Source organism: Macadamia integrifolia, unplaced genomic scaffold (genome assembly GCF_013358625.1).
Source record: "Macadamia integrifolia cultivar HAES 741 unplaced genomic scaffold, SCU_Mint_v3 scaffold_48A, whole genome shotgun sequence".
In the NCBI taxonomy this organism is placed as follows: domain Eukaryota; kingdom Viridiplantae; phylum Streptophyta; class Magnoliopsida; order Proteales; family Proteaceae; genus Macadamia; species Macadamia integrifolia.
The window spans coordinates 1-22,870 of NW_024870668.1; the positions used below are offsets into that span (position 1 = coordinate 1).

The following is a 22,870-nucleotide window of genomic DNA, read 5'->3' on the forward strand; positions in this document are numbered from 1 at the left end:
AATTCTTAGATGACGAATGGTTAGGACGTTATTTTAGATACATATGTTTAGGACGGTAATTAGAATTAGATCACAATCATTAATCAGTTCACTTTCGCATTATTAAAAGAAATAAAAAATAAAGTGACTGCTCTCCCTGTGTTCGACCCGTAGCTACACTGATCCGTACGCTTGCGGTTACATTTTAAATCTCAACAAGTTTTTGGCGCCGTTGTCGGGGAGACAGTTCCATGTTATTTTTCACTTTCTTTTGGTAAATCGGAGTGCTTTATTTGCTTTGCTTTATATTTTTTCTTTTTTTTTTATTGAATTCCTGAGAATAACAACTTGCAATAATAGTTGTATCAGTGGAGGTCACCATGCCTCACAGTATGATAAAGACAGGTTTCGCCCTGTAGCAGTACCTCAGGAATTGACCTGAGCAACCCCGGATCCTTGTCGGTAAACTCCCAAAAAGCAAAAAAAAAAAAATAAAAAATAAATAAATAAAAAAATCAAAAAAATCAAAAAAATCATCAAAAAGTTTTGCTATCCATTCTTTTGTGCTTGTCTTACTTTAGTTGTGGAAAGTTTTTCTGTTGCATGAGTGTTAAGTGGGTACGTAATACTAAGAATCGGTTAGAAAGAAGAGATCCAACAAGTAGTGACCCTATACGTTTGCTCTCTCTAAAACCCTTCAATATGGGAGACCAACAGCAAAACCCTTCACCTAAATCTCTGAAAGATAGGTTCTACCCTGCTAGAACAGCCCAACCTTCCTGTATAGTTCTACCACAAGCCCAGGGCAATAATTTTGAACTCAAATCTCAATACATCACTATGTTGTCCCACTTCCATGGGTTGACCTCTGAGGATGCATACCTATTTCTAAGGGAATTTAAAAAGGTATGTGTTCTAATTAAGATCCAACAGTTTTCTGATGATGCTGTTAAGCTTAGGTTTATCACTTTTGCATTGAAAGACCAAGCTAAGAAGTGGTTGTATGGATTACCCACAAATTCCATAACCTCATGGGAACAGTTCACAGTTGTCTTCCTTAAGAAGTTTTCCCCAACTCACAAGACCAATAAGCTTAGAAGTGATATCCTTCAGTTTAGGCAAAAGCCTAGTGAGTCATTTTCCAAACTTATGGAGAGATTCAAGGATCTACTCCAAGAATGCCCCCACCATGGCCTAGACCTATGGCATTTATGTCAAATAATTTATGAGGGTATTGATTACCCAACTAAACAAATGATAGAATCTATGTGCCCTGAGGGATTCACATCCTTTACAGATGAAGAAAAGGCATGGGAATTCTTACTTGACTTAGCTGACAAAACCCGTGAATGGGAATCAACCCAAGAGAGTGAAAGAACTATAAGAGGAAAAGGATATTTTGTGGATGGGATAGTAGCCAAGGAAGCCCATTTGGATATCCTAATCAAGAGGATTGAGGCTATTGTTCCTAGAGAGTCATAGAAGAATGCCCTAACACCTCTGGGGGCACTTCTAATGATAGTGTTAATGCCTTATACCAGAATAATCCATATAGTAACACATACAATCCAGGATGGAGAAATCACCCAAATTTTTCTTGGAATCAGGGCAACCAAGCAGGACCTTCCAATTTCTATAATCAAGGTCAACCTGGACCCCAAAGGCCTCCCTTTGCACAACAATCTTTTTCTCAAAATACTTTTCCTAGGTCAAATGTAGGACCTCAGGCGAGTTTTCCTAGGGCCCCTCTTCTATCATCTTATCAGCAACCCCCTGGGTTTACCAACACTGGAGAGGCAAGTAGAATAAATGACTTGGAAAAAAATATGGCCCTCCTCATGACAAGCCATCAAAATCTTACGAGAGAACTTACCCAAGTTGTCTCAATTATGCATGAGAGGAAGAAGGGAACTTTACCCAGTCAACCAGAGCCTAACCCTAGGCATCATCAACCTGTTAGTTTACAAGGACCAACTAATGCACCACTGAATATAGTACAAGGTCAGACTCAATAAGGGCCCTCTAACCAATGTAATGTTGTTTATGCCCTTAGGAGTGGTAGAGAGTACCTACAGAGCTTTCCTAAATCTTCCCCATCTATTACTCCTGTTAACTCTTCTTCAGTTGAGGACACAAATGTGCCTCTTGCTCCAGGTTCGTCTGATGAACCTAAAGATTTTTCTGAAACTAAAGATGATTTGGTTGAGGAAACCAAAAATGATTCTTCTGAACAGGGGCAAATCCCTAACAGTCCTTATGTTCATCCTGTCCCATTTCCTAATCGCTTGGTAAACAAAAAGAAGACTGCTTCCATGGACAAAATTTTAGAAGTCTTCAAAAAGGTAGAAATAAACATCCCTCTTTTGGATGCCATATCCCAGATCCCCACCTATGCAAAGGTACTGAAAGGTTTGTGTACTCACAAACGTATCACTAGTGTGCCCAAAAAGGCGTTCTTGGCAGGTAACATTAGTTCCATAATTACTCAGCCTATAGCAGCCAAGTATAAGGATCCAGGGAGCCCTACCATATCTTGTGTCATAGGTAACACCTATATTGAGCATGCTTTACTTGACCTTGGCGCAAGTGTGAATCTTTTACCTTACCATGTGTACAAGCAACTAGGATTGGGAGAATTAAAAGCCACTGGAACTACTCTTCAGTTGGCAGATAGATCTGTTAAGATTCCTAAAGGGATGGTTGAGGATGTCTTACTAAAGGTGGGGGAATTTATTTTCCCTATTGATTTCATTGTGTTAGATACTAAGCCCTTCTCAACCAAGGATGAGATCCCAATAATTCTAGGAAGACCATTCTTGGCTAGCAGTAATGCATTAATCAATTGCCGGAATGATTTCCTAAGATTATCTTTTGGTAACCAAACTGTTGAGTTTAACTTGTTTAGGATTGGCAAGCAACCACATATGGAAGAAGAGATCAATATGCTTGAGGATTTTCTGGATTTTTCCTATGATTTAGTTACCAACTTTGATATTGATTTTGATTCAGAATTCCAACAGTATATGGATGAGTTGGATGATAAGAGTGAAAATTTCTTTTCTGAAGTCTTGAGTCTTCACACACTTGTGGAGCCCTTAGGACCCCTTTCCAATTCCATTCCCAAACCTTCCATAGTTGAGCCCCCTAAGCTAGATCTTAAGGAGTTGCCATCTAATTTGAGATATGCTTTCCTAGGGCCTGACCAGTCTCTTCCTGTAATAATTTCTTCAAATTTGACTTCTAGCCAGGAAGAGGAGTTACTTAAAGTGTTAAAAGATAATAAGGAAGCCCTAGGTTGGACCATGGCTGATATCAAGGGTATAAGCCCTTCCATTGTGCAACATCATATACATCTTATGGAGGATTCCAAACCATCCACGGAACCCCAAAGAAGAGCTAACCCAGTGATGATGGAAGCTATTAAGAAAGAGATCCTAAAGTGCTTGGATCATGGAATAATTTATCCTATTTCTGGCAGCCAATGGGTAAGCCCAGTTCATGTAGTGCCTAAGAAGTCTAGTGTGACTGTAGTTCCTAATGCCAATAATGAGTTGATCCCTACCCGTGTCCAAACAGGATGGCGTGTGTGCATTGACTACAGGAAATTAAATGCGGCAACCTGGAAGGACCACTTCCCATTGCCATTCATTGACCAGATGTTAGAGAGGTTAGCTGGACATGAATACTATTGCTTTCTTGATGGATATTCCGGCTATAACCAAATCCCAATTGCTTTAGAGGACCAACATAAGACCACTTTTACATGCCCATATGGAACATTTGCTTACAGGCGTATGCCCTTTGGGCTTTGCAATGCCCCTGCTACGTTCCAACGATGCATGATGAGCATTTTTTCTGACATGGTCGAAAAATTCTTAGAAGTATTTATGGATGACTTTTCAATTCATGGGAATTCCTATTCTGAATGTCTTCATCATCTTTCCCTAGTTTTGAAAAGGTGCATATCTAAGAATTTGGTTTTGAATTGGGAGAAATGTCATTTTATGAAAAATCTGGTATTGTTTTAGGCCATGTAATATCCAAGGAGGGAATTAAGGTAGATAGAGCCAAAGTGGATTTAATTGATAATTTACCACCTCCTCAATCTGTTAAGGATGTTCGGTCTTTTCTAGGGCATGCAGGCTTCTACAGAAGGTTTATTAAGAACTTTAGTCAGTTAGCCCGACCTCTCACCTCATTACTTGTCAAAGATCAGACTTTTGAGTTTTCCAAAGAGTGCCTAGAATCCTTCAAGCAACTTAAGAAGGAGTTGACCAATGCACCCATTGTTCAACCACCTGTTTGGACTGAACCTTTTGAACTGATGTGTGATGCTTCGGATTTTGCCATAGGAGCAGTTTTAGGTCAAAGGATTAATAAGTTGCCCACTGTCATTTACTATGCTAGTAGGACCTTAAATGATGCACAACTCAATTATACAACCACTGAAAAAGAATTTTTAGCTGTTGTGTTTGCATTAGAAAAGTTTCGGTCTTACTTAGTTGGTTCACATGTGGTGGTGTATACTGATCATTCTGCCCTCAGATACCTAGTTCAGAAGAAGGATGCCAAAGCCCGTCTCATTAGGTGGGTTTTACTTTTGCAAGAGTTTGATTTAGAAATTAGGGATAAGAAAAGAGTTGAAAACCTAGTTGCAGACCATTTATCCCGGCTTCCCAATTCCTTGACTGTTGATTCTCCAGTCAACGAGAACTTTCCAGATGAACAATTATTTGCAATGTCCAGTGAACCATGGTTTGCTGACATTGTCAACTTCTTAGTTTCAGGTGTGACTCCGGATCACTGGTCCACCCAAGATAAGTATAGGTTTCATTCCCAAGTTAAACACTTTTTCTGGGATGATCCTTATTTGTTTAAGATATGTCCAGATCAGATTATCCGACGATGTGTTCCTGATCATGAGCAACATTCCATTCTCTCTTTTTGTCATGATCATGCATGTGGTGGACACTTTGGACCTAAGAAGAGTGCCGCAAAGGTTCTCCAATGCGGATTTTATTGGCCCACTCTTTTTAGAGATGCTTTTGATTTTTGCAAGGCTTGCCCTGCCTGCCAGTCTTTTGGCCGTATCAATAAAAGGAACATGATGCCCCTCAACCCTATTTTGGTAGTTGAGATCTTTGATGTATGGGGCATCGATTTTATGGGACCATTCCCTAATTCCTTTGGGAATTTGTACATACTTTTGGCCGTTGATTATGTTTCTAAATGGATAGAGGCCATACCTTGTAAAACTAATGACCACAAAGTGGTGGTCCAGTTTCTCAAAGAGAACATTTTTTCCCGCTTTGGTGCACCACGTGCAATAATTAGTGATAGGGGTACTCATTTTTGTAATCGGCCTTTTGAGACCCTAATGAAAAAGTATGGGATCACCCATAAGTTATCTACCCCTTATCACCCCCAAACTAGTGGCCAAGTGGAGGTGTCTAATAGGCAGATCAAACAAATCTTGGAGAAAACTGTTAATCCCAACCGTAAGGATTGGTCCCTTAGGCTCATTGATGCCTTGTGGGCCCATCGGACTGCATTCAAGACCGACCTTGGTCAGTCTCCCTACCGTTTGGTGTATGGAAAAGCTTGTCACTTACCAGTTGAGTTGGAGCATAAGGCCTTTTGGGCCATTAAGAAGCTTAACTTTGATTTGTCTGATGCGGGAATTCATCGTAGGCTCCAACTATCTGAGTTGGAGGAACTTAGGAATGAAGCATATGAAAGTTCTAGAATTTACAAGGAAAAGACCAAAGCTTTCCATGATAAACACATTCTGCGTAAATCTTTTGCAATTGGTGATAAGGTCTTATTGTACAACTCTCGATTGCATCTTTTTCCTGGTAAACTTAGATCCCGATGGGATGGCCCATTTATTGTTCATAATGTATATCCCCATGGGGCTGTGGAGATTTTGAATCCAGGAACAGGGGTAATTTCGAAGGTTAATGGTCAGCGTTTGAAACCGTTCCTCGAGTTTCCCACTACTAGTAGTGAAGAGGTCATGGATCTCCATGAACCTCTTTACACTGATGACTAACTGTTAATCAGGTATGACCCCCTTGCATTGTCTTTGCTTTTAATTCTTTCCATGCATTGAGGACATTGCATGACTTAAGTGTGGGGGAGGGAAACCAGTTTTTATTTTTTTTTTTCTTTCACTTTGTTTTGTTTGTTTTTCACTTTTATTTTTGAGCTTGCTAAGGATGAAGTCCTACTTTGGTTTTTGGCTAATGATCATACCATTCGGTTGCTTGATGTATGAAAATAAAATTTTTGATTAAGGTACCCATTTTGAACGTATAAAAACCCTGTTGAGAAGAAAGAAACAAGCATGTGTCTTGAGATGAGACTTTCTTTTGAAAAATAAGAGACCCTTGTTTTATGGTGATGGACCATATGTAAGTCTGTGGGTTCCTTGTACTTTTGATTTGGAGTTGAGACCTTCTTTTTAATTTGGCATGGGTTGACAAATGCACAATTTTAAATGAAATGAGAAATGTGGTATAAAGAAGAATAAGAGTTGATTCCCTTGGAACTAGACAGGGCATTGCGCCTCAGGAAGCCTGGTGTCTTGATCAAAATTCATTGGGAGGAAACTTCTGAAGTAACTCTAGCATCACTGCCTTTGTGGACATAGGCAAAAAGCGAAGCTACATAGTAACTTGGGTGTCTGGTGTTTGCTCCACCATGTCATTCAGGCCAAAAGTAGTGGAGTAGAATAGAGTTTATTAGCAGAAAAAAAAAGAGAAAAAAAATGTGCAAATGTCAATAATGCTTGGTAACATGTTTGGTCAAAAACACTCCAACGCCTTAGTCATTGGTTCCCTATTTCTTCACAAGTGGTTTTACCTTAAGATAAGGATGTTTTGGAAGAGACGAGGTGAGTTCCAAATTAAGAAATATGCTAGTGCCTGGAATTGATAAAGGGTAATAAAAGTTCAAGTGTGGGGGTTCCTTGTAAGAGAAATTATCTTTGCTCCGGATTGGTATGGGCCTTACCTTTAGCCAAAGTTGGGATTTGTTTATTCTGAATTTTGGGTGTATATTCACTGCAAACACCCACGAGACACAACTCGTCCACTAGGGGTGACCTAGGGGTTTAAAGGCTTGTTGCACATGCTAAGTGCAACCGTGATTCCTACGAAAGTGAGTTAGGTTTTTTTTATCTTTTTCTTTTTCTTTTTGTTTTGCTCGAGGACTAGCAAAGTCTAAGTGTGGGGGAATTCTGATGAGCACATTTATGTGTGAAATCTAGGGTAGTAAAACATACATTTTACATATTTAGAATGGAGCTACCTTGGGTTTTACTCTCTTTTTGCAGGTTTTATATTTTCAAGGCCTTAAGGACTATCGGGAGCCATATCTTCAATTTTACACGTAAAGAGGTCCTATTTCTTTCCATGGTTGCAAGAGGACGAAATTCTGAGCAAGATGGACGTGTTCAATTAAAAGTACACATTCGTTTGGTCACCCGTACAAATGATTATTCTTTTTCGGGTCAGAAAAAGAATAATGGATCAGAACTGAACCGAGATGCAGAACCAGCCCGTTTGCAATTGTCCCAGAGGTACAAGGAATACTCCAAATGCCAACAAGGATCGATGGACCACATCCTTAAGTGATTAAAGATTTGTTTTTGGTAACAACAACTACCTAGCTTAGTTGGTGAGCTATGGTGTACAAAATTCCCTTGCTCACCAAGAGGTCTCAAGTTCGAATCTCATGGTTGTTTTTTTTAGAAGATTTTGTTGAAGATTTCCTGCTTTTCACTCACCAAAAGCACGAAGGGCATGGAGAAGAAAAACACAAAAAAAAAGAAAGCAAAATCGTGGAAGCAAGAAGAGAAGAAAAAAAAAAGGAAAGAAAAAAAAGGGAGAACCAAAAATTGTCCAAATCTTCTCTCTCCTCCACATCATCACCAAAGATTGTCCAAATCACACAAAGGAAGAAAAAAAAATCGTCCCTAGGAGAGAGAAAAAAAGAAGAAAAATAAATTAGAAAAAAAAGGAAAGAAAATAAGCAAAAAATTTTAGGAAATTTCTCAAAATTTATTTCTCTCTTCTCTCTCCTCCATCTTAGCACTTTTGGACTCAAAAGATCTCACAATCAATTGTGGGTTTCTCTCTTTTAGGAAAGAGAAAATTGTTACCCTACCTCTCCATTCCCTATAAATACAACTCATGTAAGAGGAGGAGACACAATTCATTCTTCTTCTAGTTTTTTTTAGTTGCTCTCTCTCTCTCCTCTCTCACTCTTTGGTTTTAGTTCTTCTCTATTTTTGCTTTAATCACTTTTGTAATAGTTTTTTTTTATTTCAATTAATGCAAGTACTCTTTTATTTTTATTCAGTTCTTTTTATGTTTATGATTTATGCAATTGAGTTGTAATTTTTTAAGTTATAGTTCTAGGCTTAGATCTAGGTGACAAGATCATGAGCCGTGGAGCAATTTTTTTTTCAAGTTCAAGCATTGATTCAAGTAAGTAGGCTCCTTCAGTAGTCTTCTCTCCCCCCCTCTCATTCCCTCTTCTGACTACCCTTTCTTTCTTAATTTAGGATTTTTATTTTCAGTCGTTACATTATTGCTATCCCTCTCCCCCAAGGTTCATGGCTAGTGTATGTGTTGGCTTTGCCCCTCCTGGCCATAGAACCATCAATTTATTGCTTTTATTTTAATTGTCTCCCTTTCCCTAAAGCCAAGTAGAGAAACCCTTGTAAGAGTAACTCTCTGGTCAAGTAGGGAAGCTCATATTATGATGCATCCCTCGGGCTAAGTAGAGAAACCTACTTGTGAGTCTCTCTCTAGCTTTATCCCCTTTCTTTTACTTTATTTTTATTTCAGCATTTTTTTTCCTTTATTATTATTTTTTTTTAATTGCGTGGGTTGTTTACTTTTAGTTATTTATTTATTTAATTTTAATTGTGTGGCTTGCGTCTTTAAATTCTTAGATGACGAATGGTTAGGACGTTATTTTTAGGACGGTAATTAGAATTAGATCACAACCATTAATCAGTTCACTTTCGCATTATTAAAAGAAATAAAAAATAAGGTGGCTGCTCTCCCTGTGTTCGACCCGTAGCTACACTGATTCGTACGCTTGCGGTTACATTTTAAATCTCAAACAGGCATCATCAGCCTATTAGTTCACAAACATCAACTAATGCACCACTAAATATAGTACAAGGTTAAACCCAGCAAGGCCTCTCTAACCAATGTAATGTTGTTTATGCCCTTAGGAGTGGTAGAGAGTACCTACAGAGCATTCCTAAATCTTCCTCATCTATTACTCATGTTAACTCTGCTTCAGTTGAGAACACAAGTGTGCCTCTTGTTCCAAGTTCGTCTGATAAACCTAAAGATTTTTCTGAAACTAAAGATGATTTGGTTGAGAAAACCAAAAATGATTCTTCTGAACAGGAGCAAATCCCTAACAGTCCTTATGTTCATCCTGTTCCATTTCCTAATCGTTTGGTAAACAAAAGGAAGACTGCTTCCATGGACAAAATTTTAGAAGTCTTCATAAAGGTAGAAGTGAACATCCCTCTTTTGGATGCCATATCCCAGATTCCCGCCTATGCAAAGGTACTGAAAGATTTGTGTACTCACAAACGTATCACTAGTGTGCCCAAAAAGGCGTTCTTGGCAAGTAACATTAGTTCCATAATTACTCAGCCTATAGCAGCCAAGTACAAGGATCCAGGGAGCCCTACCATAGCTTGTGTCATAAGCAACACCTACATTGATCATGCCTTACTTCACCTTGGCGCAAGTGTGAATCTTTTACCTTACCATGTGTACAAGCAACTAGAATTAGGGGAATTGAAAGCCATTGGAACTACTCTTCAGTTAGTAGATAGGTCTGTTAAGATTCCTAAAGGGATGGTTGAGGATTTCTTACTAATGGTGGGGGAATTAATTTTCCCTGTTGATTTCATTGTATTAGATACTAAGCCCGTCTCAACCAAGGATGAGATCACAATAATTCTAGGAAGACCATTCTTGGGTACCAGTAATGCATTAATCAATTGCTGGAATGGTTTCCTAAGATTATCTTTTGGTAACCAAACTGTTGCGTTTAACGTGTTTAGGATTGGCAAGCAACCACATATGGAAGAAGAGATCAATATGCTTGAGGATTTTCTGGATTTTTCTGATATTTAGTTACCAACTTTGATATTGATTTTGATTCAGAATTCCAAGAGTGTATGGATGAGTTGGATGATGACAATGAAAATTTTTTTCTGAAGTCTTGAGTCTTCACACACTTGTACAGCCCTTAGGACCCCTTTCCAATTCCATTCCCAAACCTTCCATAGTTGAGCCCCCTAAGCTAGATCTTAAGGAGTTGCCATCTAATTTGAGGTATGCTTTCCTAGGGCCTGACCAGACTCTTCCTATAATAATTTCTTTGAATTGGACTTCTAGCCAGGAAGAGGAGTTACTTAAAGTGAGAAAAGATAATAAGGAAGCCCTAGGTTGGACCATGGCTGATATTAAGGGTATAAGTTGTTCCATTGTGCAACATCATATACATCTTATGGAGGATTCCAAATCATCCAACGGAACCTCAAAGAAGAGCTAATCTAGTGATGATGGAAGTCATTAAGAAAGAGATCCTAAAGTGCTTGGATCATGGAATAATTTATCCTATTTCTGACAGCCAATGGGTAAGCCCAGTTCATGTAGTGCCTAAGAAGTCTGGTGTGACTGTAGTTCCTAATGCCAATAATGAGTTGATCCCTACCCATGTCCAAAGAGGATGGCGTGAGTGCATTGACTATAGGAAACTTAATATGGCAACCTGGAGGGACCACTTCCCATTGCCATTCATTGATTAGATGTTAGAGAGGTTAGCTGGACATGAATACTATTGTTTTCTTGATGGATATTCTGGCTATACCCAAATCCCAATTGCTTTAGAGGACCAACATAAAATCACTTTTATATGCCCATATGGAACATTTTCTTACAGGCGTATGCCCTTTGGGCTTTGCAATGCCCCTGCAACGTTCGAACGATGCATGATGAGCATTTTTTCTGACATGGTCGAAAAATTCTTAGAAGTATTTATGGATGACTTTTCAATTCATGGGAATTCCTATTCTGAATGTCTTCATCATCTTTCCCTAGTTTTGAAAAGGTGCATATCTAAGAATTTGATTTTGAATTAGGAGAAATGTCATTTTATGGTTAAATCTGGTATTTTTTTAGGCCATGTAATATCCAAGGAGGGAATTAAGGTAGATAGAGCCAAAGTGGATTTAATTGATAATTTACCACCTCCTCAATCTGTTAAAGATGTCTGGTCTTTTCTAGGGCATGCAGGCTTCTATAGAAGGTTTATTAAGAACTTTAGTCAGTTAGCCCGACCTCTCACTTTATTACTTGCCAAAGATCAAACTTTTGAGTTTTCTAACAAGTGCCTGGAATCCTTCAAACAACTTAAAAAGGAGTGGACCAATGCACCCATTATTCAACCACCTGTTTGGACTGAACCTTTTGAACTGATGTGTGATGCCTTGGATTTTGCCATAGGAGCAGTTTTGGGTCAAAGGATTAATAAGTTGCCCACTGTCATTTACTATGCTAGTAGGATCTTAAATGATGCACAACTCAATTATACAACCACTGAAAAAGAATTTTTAGCTGTTGTGTTTGCATTAGAAAAGTTTCGGTCTTACTTAGTTGGTTCACATGTGGTGGTGTATACTGATCATTCTGCCCTCAGATACCTAGTTCAGAAGAAGGATTCCAAAGCCCGTCTCATTAGGTGGGTTTTACTTTTACAAGAGTTTGATTTAGAAATTAGGGATAAGAAAGGAGTTGAAAACCTAGTTGCAGACCATTTATCCCGGCTTCCCAATTCCTTGACTGTTGATTCTCCAGTCAACGAGAACTTTCCAGATGAACAATTATTTATAATGTCCAGTGGACCATGGTTTGCTGACACTGTAAACTTCTTAGTTTCAAGTGTGACTCTGGATCACTGGTCCACCCAAGATAAGTATAGGTTTCATTCCCAAGTTAAGCACTTTTTCTGGGATGATCCATATTTGTTTAAGATATGTCTGGATTAGATTATCCGACGATGTGTTCCTGATCATGAGCAACATTCCATTCTCTCTTTTTGTCATGATCATGCATGTGGTGGACACTTTGGACCTAAGAAGACTGCCGCAAAGGTTCTCCAATGTAGATTTTATTGGCCCACTCTTTTTAGAGATGCTTTTGATTTTTGCAAGGCTTGTCCCACCTGCCAGTCTTTTGGCCATATCAATAAGAGGAACATGATGCCTCTCAACCCTATTTTAATAGTTGAGATCTTTGATGTATAGGCATTGATTTTATGGGACCATTCCCTAATTCCTTTGGGAATTTGTACATGCTTTTGGCCGTTGATTATGTTTCTAAATGGATAGAGGCCATACCTTGTATAACTAATGACCACAAAGTAGTGGTCCAGTTTCTAAGAGAAAACATTTTTTCCCACTTTGGTGCACCACGTGCAATAATTAGTGATAGGGGTACTCATTTTTGTAATCGACCTTTTGAGGCCTTAATGAAAAAGTATGGGATCACTCATAAGTTATCTACCCCTTATCACCCCCAAACTAGTGGCCAAGTGGAGGTGTCTAGTAGGCAGATCAAACAAATCTTGGAGAAAATTGTTAATCCCAACTGTAAGGATTGGTCCCTTAGCCTAATTGATGCCTTGTGGGCCCATCGCACTGCATTCAAGACTGACCATGGCCAGTCTCCCTACCGTTTGGTGTATGGGAAAGCTTGTCACTTACCAGTTGAGTTGGAGCATAAGGCCTTTTGGGCCATCAAGAAGCTCAACTTTGATTTGTCTGATGCGGGAATTCACCGTAGGCTCCAACTATCTGAGTTGGAGGAACTTAGGAATGATACCTATGAAAGTTCTAGGATTTATAAGGAAAAGACCAAAGCTTTCTATGATAAACACATTCTACGTAAATCTTTTACAATTGGTGATAAGGTCTTATTGTACAACTCTCGATTGCATCTTTTTCCTGGTAAACTTAGATCCCGATGGGATGGACCGTTTATTGTCCATAATGTATATCCCCATGGGGCTATGGAGATTTTGAATCCAGGAACAGGGGTAATTTCGAAGGTTAATGGTCAGCGTTTGAAACCATTCCTCGAGTTTCCTACTACTAGTAGTGAAGAGGTCATAAATCTCCATGAACCTCTTTACACTGATAACTAACTTTTAATCAGGTATGACCCCCTTGCATTGTCCTTGCTTTAAATTCTTTCCATGCATTGAGGACATTGCATGACTTAAGTGTGGGGGAGGGAAACCAGTTTTTTTTTTTTTTCACTTTGTTTTGTTTGTTTTTCTTTTTATTTTTGAGCTTGCTAAGGATGAAGTCCTACTTTGGCTTTTGGCTAATGATCATACCACTTGGTTGCTTGATGTATGAAAAAAAAAGTTTTGACTAAGGTACCCATTTTGAACGTATAAAAACCCTGTTGAGAAGAAAGAAACAAGCATGTGTCTTGAGATGAGACTTTCTTTTGAAAAATAAGAGACCCTCGTTTTATGGTGATGGACCATATGTAAGTCTGTGGGTTCCTTGTACTTTTGATTTGGAGTTGAGACCTTCTTTTTAATCTGGCATGGGTTGACAAATGCATAATTTTAAATGAAATGTGAAATGTGGTATAAATAAGAATAAGAGTTGATTCCCCTGGAACTAGACAAGGCATTGCGCCTCAGGAAGCTTGGTGTCTTGATCGAAATTCCTTAGCAGGAAACTTCTGAAGTAACTCTAGCATCACTGCCTTTGTGGGCATATGCAAAAAACAAAGCTACATAGTAACTTGGGTGTCTGGTGTCTGGTCCACCATGTCATTCAAGCCAAAAGTAGTGGAGTAGAATAGAGTTTATTATTCAAAAATAAATAAAAAAATAAAAAATAAATAAAGGAGAAAAAAATGTGCAAATGTCATTAATGCTTGATAACATGTTTGGTCAAAAACACTCCAACGCCTTAGTCATTGGTTCCCTATTTCTTCACAAGTGGTTTTGCCTTAAGATAAGGATGTTTTGGAAGAGACGAGGTGAGTTTCAAATTAAGAAATATGCTAGTGCCTAGAATTGATAAAGGGTAATAAAAGTTCAAGTGTGGGGGTCCCTTGTAAGAGAAATTGTCTTCGCTCCAGATCGGTATGACCCTTACCTTTAGCCAAGGTTGGGATTTGTTTATTCTGAATTTTGGGTGTATATTCACTGTAAACACCCACGAGACACAACTCGTCCACTAGGGGTGACCTAGGGGTTTAAAGGCTTGTTGCACATGCTAAGTGCAACCGTGATTCCAACGAAAGTGAATTAGGTTTTTTGTCTTTATTCTTTTTCTTTTTATTTTGCTCGAGGACTAGCAAAGTCTAAGTGTGGGAGAATTTTGATGAGCACATTTATGTGTGAAATCTAGGGTAGTAAAACATGCATTTTACATATTTTGAATGGAACTACCCTGGGTTTTACTATCTTTTTGCAGGTTTTATATTTTCAAGGCCTTGAGGACTATCGGGCGCTATATCTTCAATTTTACACGTAAAGAGGACATATTTCTTTTTATGGTTGCGAAGAGGACGAAATTCTGAGTAAGATGGATGTGTTCAATTAAAAGTACACATTCGTTTGGTCACCCGTACAAGTGATTATTCTTTTCGGGCCAGAAAAAGAATAATGAATTAGAACTGAACCGAGATGTAGAACCAGCCCATTTGCAGTTGTTCCAGAGGTACAAGGAATATTCTAAATGCCAAAAAGGATCGACGGACCACATCCTTAAGTGATTGAAGATTCGTTTTTGGTAACAACAACTACCTAGCGTAGTTGGTGAGCTATGGTGTACAAAATTCCCTTACTAACCAAGGGATCTCAAGTTCGAATCTCACGGTTGTTTTTTTTAGAGAATTTTGTTGAAGATTTCCTGCTTTTCACTCACTTAAAGCACTAAGGGCATGGAGGGGATTTCCACATTAAATTAGAAGCAAGGAAAATCGTGGAAGGGTTCCTGCGCAAGAATAGAAAAAAAAAAGGAAAGAAAAAAAAAGGAGAAATAAAGATTGTCCTAATCTTCTCTCTCCTCCACATCATCCCCAAAAATTGTCCAAATCACACAAAGCAAGAAGAAAATCGTCCCTCGGAGGGAGAAAAAAATAGAAATAAATTAGAAAAAAAAAGGAAAGAAAATAAGCAAACAAATTATAGGAAATTTCTCAAAATTTATTTCTCTCTTTTCTCTCCTCCACTTTAGCACTTTTGGTCTCAAAAGATCTCACAATCAATTGTGGATTTCTCTCTTTTAGGAAAGAGAAAATTGTTACCCTGTCTTCCCATTCTCTATAAATACAACTCATGTAAGAGGAGGGAAGACAATTCATCCTTCTTCTAGTTTTTAGTTGCTCTCTCTTTTTCTTGCTCTCTCTTTAGTTTTAGTTCTTTTTTATCTTTTCTTTAATCACTTTTGTAATAACTTTTTTTATTTCAATTAATGCAAGCACTCTTTTATTTTTATTCAGCCCTTTTATGTTTATGATTTATGCAATTGAGTTGTAATTTTTTAAGTTATAGTTCTAGGCTTAGATCTAGGTGACAGGATTATGAGCTGTGGAACAATTTTTTTTTCAAGATTTGTTTTCTCTAGTACTAGAAATTTTAGATTTGGTTTATTCTAGATCTGGTTTTTAGTAGTGGCAGTATCTCAAATCGATCAAGTTTTCAGTTCGAGGGTTGAAGTTCAAGTAAGTAGGCTCCTTCAATAGTCTTCTCTCCCCTCTCTCATTCCCTCTTCTGACTACCCTTTCTTTCTTAATTTAGGATTTTAAATTCAGTCGTTACATTATTGCTATCCCTTTCCCCCAAGGTTCATGGCTGGTGTATGTGTTGGCTTTGCCCCTCCTAGCCATAGAACCATCAATTTATTGCTTTTATTTTTAATTGTCTCCCTTTCCCTAAAGCCAAGTAGAGTAACCCTTGTAAGAGTGACTCTCTGGTCAAGTAGGGAAGCTCATATTATGATGCATCACTCGGGTTAAGTAGAGAAACCTACTTGTGAGTCTCTCTCTAGCTTTCTCGCCTTTCTTTTACTTTATTTTTATTTCAACATTTTTTTCCTTTATTGTTTTTTTTTTTAAATTGCGTGGGTTGTTTATTTTTAGTTATTTATTTATTTAATTTTAATTGCGTGGCTTGCGTCTTTAAATTCTTAGATGAAGAATGGTTAGGACGTTATTTAAGATACATATGTTTAGGACGGTAATTAGAATTAGATCACAACCATTAATCGGTTCACTTTCGCATTATTAAAAAAAATAAAAAATAAAGTGGCTGCTCTCCCTGTGTTCGACCCGTAGCTACACTGATCCATACGCTTGCGGTTACATTTTAAATCTCAAACATAGTGCCTGGAATTGATAAAGGGTAATAAAAGTTCAAGTGTGTGGGTCCCTTGTAAGAGAAATTATCTTTGCTCCGGATCGGTATGACCCTTACCTTTAGTCAAGGTTGGGATTTATTTATTTTGAATTTTGGGTGTATATTCACTGTAAACACCCACGAGACACAACTCGTCCATTAGGGTAACTTAGGGGTTTAAAGGCTTGTTGCACGTGCTAAGTGCAACCGTGTTTCCGACGAAAATGAATTAGGTTTTTTGTCTTTATTCTTTTTCTTTTTGTTTTGCTCGAGGACTAGCAAAGTCTAAGTGTGGGAGAATTTTGATGAGCACATTTATGTGTGAAATCTAGGGTAGTAAAACATGCATTTTACATATTTTGAATGGAACTACCCTGGGTTTTACTATCTTTTTGCAGGTTTTATATTTTCAAGGCCTTGAGGACTATCGGGCGCTATATCTTCAATTTTACACGTAAAGAGGACATATTTCTTTTTATGGTTGCGAAGAGGACGAAATTCTGAGTAAGATGGATGTGTTCAATTAAAAGTACACATTCGTTTGGTCACCCGTACAAGTGATTATTCTTTTCGGGCCAGAAAAAGAATAATGAATTAGAACTGAACTGAGATACAGAACCAGCCCATTTACAGTTGTCCCAAAGGTACAAAGAATATTCTAAATGCCAACAAGGATCGATGGACCACATCCTTAAGTGATTGAAGATTCATTTTTGGTAACAACAACTACCTAGCGTAGTTGGTGAACTATGGTGTACAAAATTCCCTTACTAACCAAGAGATCTCAAGTTCGAATCTCATGGTTGTTTTTTTTAGAGAATTTTGTTGAAGATTTCCTACTTTTCAATCACTTAAAGCACTAAGGGCATGGAGGGGATTTCCACATCAAATTAGAAGCAAGGAAAATCGTGGAAGGGTTCCTGCGCAAGAAGAGAAAAAAAAAAAAAAAAAAAAAAAATCATCATTGTCCCTAAACCATGGAATTAAGTATCGGGTCGGATGATACCCATCTAAGAATCGGTCAGGTATTGGGATGGGCCTCAGCCGATACCAATCCAACACGGCCGATCCGATACTGATACTTGATACCATTCTTCGACCCCAAATAACTCTCCCTGTAACCGTATCCCAACGGGCTACGGCGTTAGCAAAATCGACGCTAACCCATTAAAATACTACTAAATTCTATTATTTTTTGCGAGAAAAAAAAAAAAAAAAAAAAAAAAAAAACAAAATCCCAAAAATCCTCTATAGGTCATCATCTTTCGTAGTTCGGTGGAGTGCATTTTTTAACATAGCACATGAGAAAGCCCCAGTATCACTGACGGAGTGAAAATAAATTCCTATTAGAATCCGCGAGTATACCATAAAGTGCAGCTGAAAAGCGCGCGCGACAGAGAGAGAGAGAGGCGAAAGAGGGAAAGTTGCGGAGAAAGGAGGAGACGAGAAAAAGTGTTTGTAAATGTAGACGAGATTCGGACTTTTCGATCCATAATAACTGGTACTTATTCTTCATTTGGTTACAGATTTCAATGCGAAGTTGTGGATTAATCGCAGAAAGCGGTTTTCTTGACTTAATACTGGTATCTGTTTGGTCCAGCTTCATTTGTGAAAAACGTGAAGAAAGCTTGATCAATGGTTCGGTTCTTGTCTTTCTTCATGGTTTTCAGTAGCTAGACCCCAAATTTCTTTTAGGTAGTAGTAAATAGCTGAAAAATACACTTCTTTTACTTTATTATGTGTCTTTCCTAATCTGATCTTTGTATATTCTTGTGCCTTTCCTCCAGAATGTGTTACCTGGTTGAAAGTCTATTTCGTTCTTTTCTGTGCCTTTTCCTCTCCTGTTTTCCTTTCGTTTTCAGTAATTTAAGTTGCTTGGTGGAGTGACCGTGAACTTTAAATTTATTTGTTTATTTATTTTTGGGGTGCAAACCCGGTGGGGAAATTTTTTATTAAGCCTCATAGGGGAAAAAATGGAGTACAATCTTGAGGAGATTCTCAAGGAAAGCAGATTCCCAAAAACCCTGATGAGATAAGTCAAAGCCCACCACGAAATAAAGTGAATAAAAACATTCACAGACCTATTGAAATGAAGAAAAACACATAACTGTAGACTCACTTGTAGGTGCTTGATATCCATAACGATGGAGTAGATATCATTGGGCTTTGCCAAAAAAAGAAAAAAAAAAAGAGGAAAGAATAGAAATCACTGGGCCGTTGGGATGCTTCATCTGTCTAGCCACAAACCAGCACTTGATCATCGGAGTGGAAAACAACATGTCTCAAGCAAACGTGAAGAGCAGTCTTCACCCCTAAACGGAGTGCTAACACCTCACGAACAATAGCCAAACTCGTGTACATAAGAGCAGTGGCAACAAATAAAAGCTTCTGCTGGTCATCAAAAGCAATGCAGCCCACCCCCATACCTTTTGATTTTTTGAGAGAGGTGCATCTGAATAGATGAGGTGGTAGCCTGGGCTGTAGACATGATTTGGCGGTGGGGTGAATGACACCCTGTGACTTTGGAGGCCCCGAGAGCAATGGCTTAGCCTCTCCACATTTCTATTAACCATTGCAATCCAAGTGCTAAAATCCAGTAGAGATTTCTGAACGTCGTTGCTTTTCTGTGCTTCCATATCTTCGACAAGGCATGAGTAGTGAAGACTTCTTGATGCTCTTTCTTTTTCAAACCAGGACATCTTCCCCATCTGAGGACCCATTTAGAAAATAACAAGCTTATGTGTGAAGCAGTTGCAATATTACAAAAGATGCAAATCAAGCTTGTTGGGCATGGGGGAATTCAAGGAGACTTGCTCAACAGTCACACAACATGGGCATCAATTAGGAGGAACAATTTTTCTATGCTTGAGGTTAGCCGGGACTCCAATTGCATTTATGCAAGCCTTATATATGAAAACGTTGATTATAGGATGGACTTTTGAATTCCACAAAATGTTTCACTACCTTGGGAATAAGGTTACTCCGTGTACTTGAACTTGATTGTGAGGGAAGTAAAGAGGCTCCAAGCTTATAAACTAACTTCATTGAGAAGAGGCCCTTTGCTTTTTTTTTTTTTTTGGGGGGGGGGTGTTTGGGACTTGGGGTAGAGTCTATCTTGGTAGTCTTCAGAGCTAAGGGATATCTATAAATTTAAAACATTCCATTTAGCATTTTGTAGGATGGATGATGTTCCCTTAATCAAGGAATGTGAGATTGACGATGGTGTTTCCCACATAATTAAAGTAGGATGGATGAAGTGGAGAGAGGCGTTTGGAGTGCTATGTGATCAACGTATCCCTCTGAAGCTTGAAAGAAAATTCTATAGGACAGTCGTAAGACCAACTATGATGTATGGTGCAGAATGCTTGGCAGTCAAGAAGCATAATATAAATAAGTTGAGTGTGGTAGAGATGAGGATGTTGAGATGGATGTGCGACAAAACTCTGAGAGATAGAGCGAGGAATGACCGATTTAGAGCTGATTTAGGAGTTGCTTCGATTAAGGATAAGCTCCAAAATGTCGACTAAGATGGTTTTGTCATGTCCAAAGGAGGCCTTTGGATGCCCTAGTATGGATGAGTGACCGGATTATGATGGATGGAGCTAAAAAGGCTAAGGGCAGGCCGAAAATGACCATTGATGAGTTGGTAAGGAGAGACATGCAAAAGATCGATCTTCACTCTAGTATGGTATCTAACAGAGCTGCTTGGAGGCAAAGATCTGTGTTGCTGATTGTTCGTAAGTGTGATGCTCTAGAGTTTTTTTTTTTACTCGGATCCATGTAGCCAACCCCATTTAGTTGGGATAAGGCTGAGCTGTGTTGTTGTTGTCCATTTAGCATTTTGTACTGATGAGATTTAATACACACCTTTATGTGCAGTTTGCTAGCCTAACTGAGTGTACAATGCATCCATTAAGTAGTGGAACCTAAGGCTCTCCCTAGATTTAAATAGATCTGCCACTATCCAAATCATCCCTTTTTGTAAGAGATTCTTGCCTTGAAGAATGCTTCTCCAAGCCTAAGAAGGCTGTGCGAATGTAGTCTTCATTAGGTAAATAGATGCAGCAGAGAAGCTTTGCCCACATAGCATTTGGATTATCTAGCAGTTTCCATCCCAACTTGATAACATGGTGATGGAGAGCCTCTAGAGAAGAAGGGGTAGATCAGAGTAACAGAGGGGTGGAAAGAATGAAACACACTTTCACAGAACGCAAAACCAATTCTCCATTAAGCTATTCAAATCACTCTCTAACTTGTCCATCGGTTACAACCAATATATGGGAAACTATAGATATAAAATTAGAAACTCAATTGAAATAGTAACTAGTCGACCCTAAAAGAGGAAACAATCCTAAAAGGAAACTAATGCAGAAGGAAACAAAGCAAGCCAACTCTAACTCCTAATGGTCCTACGTTTACTACTTCTTTGGAAATAAAGACATAAAATAGAAGGCAATAAATAAACTCCTAAATAAATCATTTCCAACCCTTGTTGGACCAAAACCCTGGGTTGGACCGAAACCTTGGGTTGGACCGGTTCTTCTTGGCTTTTGGCTTCCAAAGCCGGTCATGCTAGTCCAACCAATCAATTGTAGCCGTATGTGCATCAACTCTCTTCCTCTGAAAAGAACTCGACTCTGTCGAGTTAGGAAAAGGACCGAGGAGACCGTCTAAAAGAATATGCTGAATGAGGAATGATTCCACCATCTTCTTGAGTTTAATTTTAGGGAGATCTTTGGTAGGATGAAACATCATAGTTTTGTTGTCGTGCTTGAAAGCATAGGTGTTGGCATAACCATAATGCTGAACTTGATTAGAGAGATATGACCAAATCGATGGGTTTTCAAAAACCCGACAATAGGATGAATCGATTCTGGTTAATGTAGCACTAGATTTGACAAGCAAACAAGACCCAAAATTGCAGGAGCTTGTAAACCAAAGAATAACCAAGTACCCAATATACTAGCAATAACAAACTTGCAAAACAATAATAAATCAGCAATCCATCGATCTCAGACCATCAATATTGGTTAGGACAGAACAGTATAAATTTTATAACCACAACCAGGGACCTCTGATAGATCATATAGGTTCAGACCAACAGTAAACAAGAACCAAAGTCATAAGACAACAGTAGAAATTCAACCACAGCAATCGGCTTCAGTCCTGGACACAGCAGACCATTAAAAGACAATAAAAAAGGAGATTTTTTATATCTCACTAATCAGTGATCAGATGGGGCTCCAATTTGGATCGAACCTTACTTGGACAGGGAGGAATCTTCGACCAAAAAATTGGAACATTTTGACAACTGGAACTGTTCTTCCAGTAAGGGTCTAGTGCTCTGTTTTTTCAGAAAATCTGGGCAAAATCAGAAATAAACATACCTGATTTGTAGCAGTGTTAAAGCCTTGAGAATAGAGAGAAATTGAAGAGAATAGTAGAGCCTGAAGAAGACCTCCTGGACTTCACGCCGCAAGGAGTCACTTGGATCACATACCAAGTCCTTCCTTGATCAGACACAAGGGGCAGCCATGGAAACCAGCGGCAGCGGCAAACAAAAGCTTTCCTCTTTTTTTAAAATCAAAATCGTGGGCTGTAGTATGCCCACTTCTTTATTTATAATAATAATGGGGAGGTTTACAAATAATAGTAACTCAGAAATTAGAAACTAACAAAACTGAGTTACATGTAGTTACTAAAACTGAGATTGTAAATAGGATACTAGATCTAAACTGAAATTAGAAACTACTTGACACAGGAATTAGAAACTAATTATACGACTAAAATTAGAAACTAAATAAGATCTAATACCCCCCATCACTAGCCCAAACCGTGGGCTATCTTAGGCCAGATCTGGTCGACCCAGTTAGCCACTTGGGTCGACCCTTTTGGTCCTTCTTGTGTAGACCCTTGGTGCCTTCGGTGCTGCATCAACTCTCCCCGGCTTAAAAACATTTGTCTCCGACGAATGGACAAGAGACATATAGCGCTCATACAAGTCGGGATCAAGCCTCTTGAAGTCATTTGTATGAACCCAAGTACAATCACTACGGGGACGGCCCTTCCACTTGACTGCAGTGTTATCAACAAAAATTCTGACCGAATCCGAATTAAAAATAAAATTCGGTAAAATTCGCGATTTTTTCAAAAGCGAATATAAAACGCGAATAATTCGGACCGAATCCGAATTAAACCGAATTATTCGGTCCACTTAAATAGTATTTAAAAAAAAAACCAAAAAAAAAATTAAAAAAAACAAAAAAAATAATAAAAAAATAATAAAAAAAACCCAATAAGCTTTTTTGACCGCTTTTTTGATCGAATCCTTAAATTAATCAACCGAATTATTCCGAATAATTCTCCGCCCGAATAATTCCCGAATCCGAATTTGCTAACTATGCTTGACTGTACATAGATT

General features: G+C 38.5%; 1 protein-coding gene and 1 non-coding gene across 7 annotated transcripts in view; one reads left to right on the forward strand and one right to left on the reverse strand.

Annotated features, from left to right (window-relative positions):
• Nucleotides 1–1,068: 1,068 nt before the first annotated feature.
• LOC122071670 lies at nucleotides 1,069–1,175 on the reverse strand. The gene has a single exon (XR_006138242.1). It is a non-coding gene; the product is annotated as a small nucleolar RNA R71 (small nucleolar RNA).
• Nucleotides 1,176–17,747: 16,572 nt separating this feature from the next.
• Nucleotides 17,748–22,870, forward strand: part of LOC122071669 (uncharacterized GPI-anchored protein At1g61900) — a 64,151-nt gene continuing 59,028 nt past the window's right edge. For 2 of the 6 annotated variants that reach the window (XM_042636046.1, XM_042636049.1), the window contains exon 1: nucleotides 17,750–17,950. The gene's annotated coding sequence lies outside the window, so the exon portion shown is untranslated. Of the gene's footprint in view, nucleotides 17,951–18,049; nucleotides 18,088–22,870 lie in introns of all 6 variants that reach the window. The other 4 variants (XM_042636047.1, XM_042636052.1, XM_042636050.1 and 1 more) reach the window with 4 other exon arrangements.